The sequence below is a fragment of the Sinocyclocheilus grahami genome, unplaced genomic scaffold (genome assembly GCF_001515645.1).
Source record: "Sinocyclocheilus grahami isolate Dianchi unplaced genomic scaffold, SAMN03320097.WGS_v1.1 scaffold40.1, whole genome shotgun sequence".
Lineage (NCBI taxonomy): Eukaryota > Metazoa > Chordata > Actinopteri > Cypriniformes > Cyprinidae > Sinocyclocheilus > Sinocyclocheilus grahami.
In genome coordinates, this window is record NW_015505219.1 from 1,425,172 (window position 1) to 1,431,396 (window position 6,225).

Sequence of the window (6,225 nt, forward strand, 5' to 3'; positions counted from 1 at the left end):
TCACAGCAGGACAGCTGAACTCTATATGAGCACAGGCCACATCACTTCACTTTCACAGACCTGTTTTCAGTTACTCCACATTTAATGCGGAAGTAGGAAATATGGTCTAATTCTGTGCTCATATAGAGGCCTTCAGTGAGCAATGGGGAGTCATATTTGCTACTTTAAAATCTTATGATAGCAGATGTATTAGAAAGCTGCTGTTAGATGTAGAGGATGGAAATGCAGTTTGAAGACTAAAAACACCCCATCAAATAGATAGTTTCGAGTATAGCTCACTGCAAAACAACTCATATGAGCGCACAGGCCACAAGACCTTTTACCTTCACACAGTTGTTTTTGTAGAGCCAGAGTAGGAAATGTTATCTGTGCATAATGTCAGAGACGTGCAATTTTGCATATATTTTAAATAAATTGAAAACAATTATCTACATGAGTTAGTTATTTTTAAGAAAATAACATATACATTTTCAATGTAAACACCTATTAAAAGTTGAAGTCTAAAAAATGAAGTATTATTCCTTTCTAAACCTTGATTTCTTATCTCGAAGGACTGTAAAACAGGAACACAAGTAGGATGCATGTTTTGGATTATTAACGCCATTTCTCTTTGACTTACTTTTGCTATGTTACACTGTAAAAAAATATGAATACTCTCTGCTGACATTTTTGGAAAGATGTACAAAACTGCAATTTTAATTTCCCTCTCTTAACATTCACCTAATGAAATCATCAGTGATTGGAAACTTCAAACTAAATTCAATCCTGTTCCCTCCATCTGAATTCATTCACTTTATACAAAAGAAAGTTTCTTATTTCTTCAATTTATCCTTCATTACTTAAGTTAAATTAAAACATTAAAATGAAAACATTATGGTCTCAAATTAGGTCAGTAATATTCTCAATTCAGTTACTAAATGGCTTCAACTTTCTTTTTTTACACTCAAATTAAAGTGATCATTAAAGCTCTTTCACAAAAGGCCCTCTAAGGTGGAACTGATGTCTAGATTAATGAAAAATCCATGTCTGAAATCTATTTGACTCAGTGACAGTGAAAATGTTAGGAGTCTCAGTGTGTGAAAAGCCATTTTCCCATTTTATGGACATAAAATAATTAAACCTGAGATTGCACATCTGGTTTATACAGTAATTATGGTGATGTGGAGTAGCAGTTAAAGCTCAAGAGTGGAAAACAAAAGACTGGAGTTTCACTATCTATTAACAGTTTTACAGCAGGACTGAAGTTACTGTGTGTCCAAAAATGAAGCATCAGTTATTTTCCTTAATCAACGGGCAACTCTCATGCACACCCCATTCCACAGATTCCTCTCTCAGTCTTCAGCAGGAACTGGTCTGTAGGTTGCTCTCGGTGAGGATGGAGGTTATGCTGGAATGATCATCCATCATTCATGACAATCCATCATCATCATCATCATCAGAGCAGAGCTGAGCACTGAAGACTCCAGAGCTGACTGTCGAGCCTGCTGGATCTTCCTCCTGAGAGAAAAAACAACAACAGTTTGACAGTAGTGTCTATCAGTGTAACACTATACATCCATGCATACTTTCTCCTGCTTATCCTCTGTAGGGTCACGGAGATTCGGAGGCCTATTCCAACATCTCTGGCAGGAGAAACAGCCTGGTCAGATGATCAGTTCATCACAGGACTCATAAATGTAAAACTTTTTTAACATGTTTTAATTCATGTATAATTATTAAACGTCGTTTTTATTTATTTGTTTATTTTTAGATTATTTATTTTTTTTAATATTACTTTTATTTATTTATTTATTGTCAATATTTGGAACAGTGGTTCTTGAAAGTTCTGGAATCAAAAATGTATTGTGGTTAATTAATTTACACATATCGACACTCCTTTGCGTCAAAAGGTTGAGATTTACTAATTTATAATGAGATTCTGTGATTCCAGGATGTGCATATGATGTGATGAACAGGGTGTGACAGTGGTTTTTCACAGCATGAGCAGTGTGTGCAGCTGATCTGGGGGAAGATAATTTGTGAGTGAGGTTTAGAAAGGTAAAAGACCTTAAGATATTAGAAGTGTGAGCAGTCTGGACACGCCAGTATTTTAAGATACACACACTGCCCTCTGCAGGCTTAAGTGAGCATTACATTATAGACTACAGTAATAGACTTCATACATGCACATATACTGTAGTAGATCATATTCTGAATACTGCACCAAGCACATCAAAATAGCAAATCAGCCATAACTGCTTTCTATTAAAAAAACTAAACTTATTTATATGAAAAATGATTTTAAATACTCCACCATTATCTTCTCTCTTAGTCACACACACTTACTTAAAGGGGACATATCGCGAAAATCTGACTTTTCCCGCATTTAACCGTGAAAAAGGACAACTCAGTAACTTTGTTTTGGTAAGCCTTTCTCTGCAAGCTTGTGAAAAAAACGAGGCGCTCAGATTTCGCTCCCTTGGTGAGCAGGAAGGGGGTCTTATTATAATATCACGCCCCTTAATCTGCACGTTTTGGCACTGCTGTCACTTAATGCACAGATCTAATATAAACATGCAATTCATTTCCCAGTTGTTTACCTTCACACACATAACCGACTGTGTTTTTGTAACTTATGTGTGTCTTATTGACAGTGACCCTTTAACTGTGACCCCCCATTTTTTAAAATAGGCATGCAGGTGGACTATCCAAACATAAATTGTTGTAATTTATGAACAATTTGGAATACAGACATAAGGTTGGCCTCTTTTTAAAGAAGAAAATCAGCACTTTATCGCAAAAATTTCAAAAAATGTAAGTATCACAAAGTTATAGTAGTTTAAATTTACTGTAAAGAAAATGCACTATATTAATTACATTTTATATATAATAAATATTTTACATATCAGGTTTTACTCTAAAATTGGTATAAAATTATAGCCTTACGTCTAAATAAGTTATGTTCCAAATTTGAAGTTGATATGAAAAAAATTGAGGTTCCTGTGAGATTTTATTTAGGGCGTTATACCATAAACAGCCACCGGGTGCCATCCAAACTCCATTGAATTTTTTAAAATGCATTTTTCTGTCACAAATGTCTAGATTTCTCTGTCAATATTACTTCTATCTCAAAATAAATACCTGAGACTCAGACCTTTCCAATGATATGTTTTTTGTCAAGATTATAAAAAGTTTTGATTCTAAAAGACTGTAATTCATTTTGTAATATGACACTTGACACCGCCCACTAAGGGGGAGGAGACCGCCAAAGGATTTTAAAGTACCATTTCCATGGTAACGCAATGTCTGATTTCGAAATGGTTTTCACAGGATGAATCTTGTGCTTCTAAGCTTTTTCAAATGATATATGATTTATGATGATTACTAAAAGATTTGATAGAGAAAGAAGACAACAAAAAAAAGAGCGCCAAACGGGACGGTGACAGTTAAGGGGTTAAGTGCAATAAGACATGAAAGAGAACTTACTTTAGTACTCAGGTGCTTTCTGTGCGCGTGCTTCAGATGTGTTCGCTATATCAGAAAACACTATATCAGAAGTTTAAACTGATATGGCTTTAAAACGCATTGTTTCGGGGCATATACATGATTATCAAAACCAAACAGATGTTTTTTTTGGCAGAGTGAGGTACCAGCAGTGCTCAACAACAATGATTTGCAGAGGGTCATTGCTGCCTCACTCCAATTTACATTTGTTGATCTTGTTTTTAAGCCTTGCAAACTTGTTAATGTTAACCATGAACAAATTGCCAAAAAGACTGGAAGCGTCAATGCATTCAAATGAGTTGAAAATGATAAACAAATCGGCATTGTTGTCACTGTTTTCCAGAAAAAGTATTTTTTATCCACCTTATTTTGAACATAAGAGTGGACGTGGACATTTTTACCTTGAATTTGCAGGGCTTCCGTTGTCATTTCCATTTATTTCCGCTGTACTAAAACAGCTGATTATGCCGCTTGTCGTTTGATGTTGCAAACGGCTATTTTTATGATATTATTTTAATTTATGAAATTTTAAAATTAATTTATGACCATAGCCATAGCCATAGCCCAATTAAATTGTGTATTGCAATAAAAATATTATTAAAATATATAAAATTTATATATTTTTAAAAAACATATAAAAATATATGATAGACATGATCGCTTTATATGATGAACAGATTTAATTTAAGCTTTTATTTACATATAAACACATCAAATATGCCAAGCAAGCTTCTGTTTATCATATTTTGATATGCTCAGTGTAAGCATGCTGATCAATGCCAGTATGTTTTCCATTCAGTTTATGGGCATTTCCATCAACCCTAAAGTGCAATGCATAAATTAAAATGCCCTTGAAAAAGAAATGTGGAAAAATCCCTCATATTTACAAAGTATACTGGGTCAAAATTTTTAAAGACTTTTTAGTGTGTAGTAAAGTCTGTTTATATCAGTCCCTATAAGGCAAGGCCTTCTATCAATGACTGTAAATTTGTATAAAATTGCATTTAAGTATTTGCATTTAAGTTGATACATAGAAGAAGCATTTTCATAGTATAATACTAAATCGTTTATGAAAATTTGCTGGAGGCATTACACTCATTTAAAACAAAAAGAAAGAAAAATCAAACAAACATTAAAAACAGTAATTTATTTCACATTCTTTCTATTATCGTAGATGTTGTCTGGATTGCACGCGGGAGCTTCTGTTTGTTCACGCCAGCTGTTGGGGGATAAAGTTCAAAAATTAATTTGGTCAGCAAAAAGTAAATTCTTTGAATTATGTGCACTTTGCAGATGTACAGTATACATACTGTACAAGATGCCCATTCTATAAAGTGAGATAATAAATTCTACAAAACTCTTAAAAATTGCAATGGAAGCTACATACGTATAGTATATATTGTTGTGTAGTTTATGCCAGTCATGAAATTCAGACTTGAGAGGAAGTGCAGTGTTACATTTGGCATGTTTCACATTTGTTGTGAATGTGTTTATATGAAGTTTTTAGTAAAGAATGTAAATTAGTCCAAACCAAAATTATGTGATTTTATCCCAGCTTAATTGTTAACATATTTTTATGTTCAGGACAGATATGAAGTGAATGATTTAAAGGGGTCATATGATGCTATTTTAAAGATCATTATTTGGTGTATTTGGTGTAACAGAATATGTTGACATGCTTTAATGTTCAAAAAACACATTATTTTTTAAAATACTGTACATTATTGTAGGTTCTCTATGCCCCGCCTCTCTCAAACAAGTAGTTTTCAACAAAGCCCCCTTGCAGTCTGCTCTGATTGGCCAGCTGACCCAGTGCATTGTGATTGGCCGAACACCACAAGCACGCGTCGGAAATGTAACGCCCCTTACCATAATCGCGAGCTTCAGCTTTCTAAATAAATGTAAAGACAGAGCCTGAAAGGTGAACAGAGTTGCATGACAGACACAGTGATGAAGCTGGTATGTGTACATTATTGTAGGTTCTCTATGCCCCGCCTCTCTCAAACAAGTAGTTTTCAACAAAGCCCCCTTGCAGTCTGCTCTGATTGGCCAGCTGACCCAGTGCATTGTGATTGGCCGAACACCACAAGCACGCGTCGGAAATGTAACGCCCCTTACCATAATCGCGAGATTCAGATTTCAATGTAACTATCAAGACAGTTAATAATGTCTTAGTTTTACCATCAGTTCAAGCCAGGAAGGGCACCAGAGCCACGTGACAGACACAGTGATGATGCAGTACACAAGCCGCGGTTAAAGGGGTCATATGATGCTACTAAAAATAATATTATTTTCTGTATTTGGTGTAATGAAATATGTTTATGCGGTTTAAGGTTCAAAAAACACATTATTTTCCACATACTGTACATGATTGTTTCTCCTCTATGCCCCACCTTTCTGAAACGAGTCGATTTCTACAAAGCTCATCGGTCTGAAAAAGCGAGGTGTGCTGTGATTGGCCGAATACCTCAAGCGTGTGACGGAAATGTTACGCCCCTCACATACTGTTGATGCCGTGTCCTAGCCGGAGCGACGAGACAAAAACATTAAAACCCATTACAAACGAGGCATTTGTTGCATCCAGTGGGGACATAATTATGGATTATAATGACTTATATGTATGACTTATAATGACTTGTCTGCATTTGTTATCGGAGAAATGACAAACAACAAGCCCTACTCTACACTGCCCAAAAAACTCGCTTTAAATATATAAAATATAAAAACTCTTTAAATATAAAA